The 283-nt window shown below is 31.1% G+C and overlaps 1 protein-coding gene across 1 annotated transcript in view; it reads right to left on the bottom strand.

Annotated features, from left to right (window-relative positions):
- Positions 1–283, bottom strand: part of LOC119588952 — an 18,590-nt gene that overhangs the window by 9,256 nt on the left and 9,051 nt on the right. The window lies entirely within an intron of this gene.

Genomic DNA, 283 nt, shown 5'->3' with positions numbered 1-283 from the left:
AGGTTCGAAGAGAAGTTCAGCTCTGGGATGAGAACCATTCGATTATCGTTTTGATTCGTGTTTATATTCAGTTCCTGCTTACAAATAAGGGTAGCAACAGCAGCCGAAACAGAGAAACTAAGCAAAAAGTCGTTGCAACAAAATGAAATCACTGTTGAAAGATTATATTATTTTGTTTACTGAAATATAATGTAAAAGATTTTTTTAAATTGGGAAGATTTTTTTTTCGTACCGACATTTACTACATTCTTTTATAATACTACCTACTACTAAGAGTTTTTTT

This window comes from Penaeus monodon, chromosome 24 (assembly GCF_015228065.2).
Source record: "Penaeus monodon isolate SGIC_2016 chromosome 24, NSTDA_Pmon_1, whole genome shotgun sequence".
Lineage (NCBI taxonomy): Eukaryota > Metazoa > Arthropoda > Malacostraca > Decapoda > Penaeidae > Penaeus > Penaeus monodon.
Note: the sequence above shows the minus strand (reverse complement) of the source record. Positions and strands in the feature narration are given on the sequence as shown.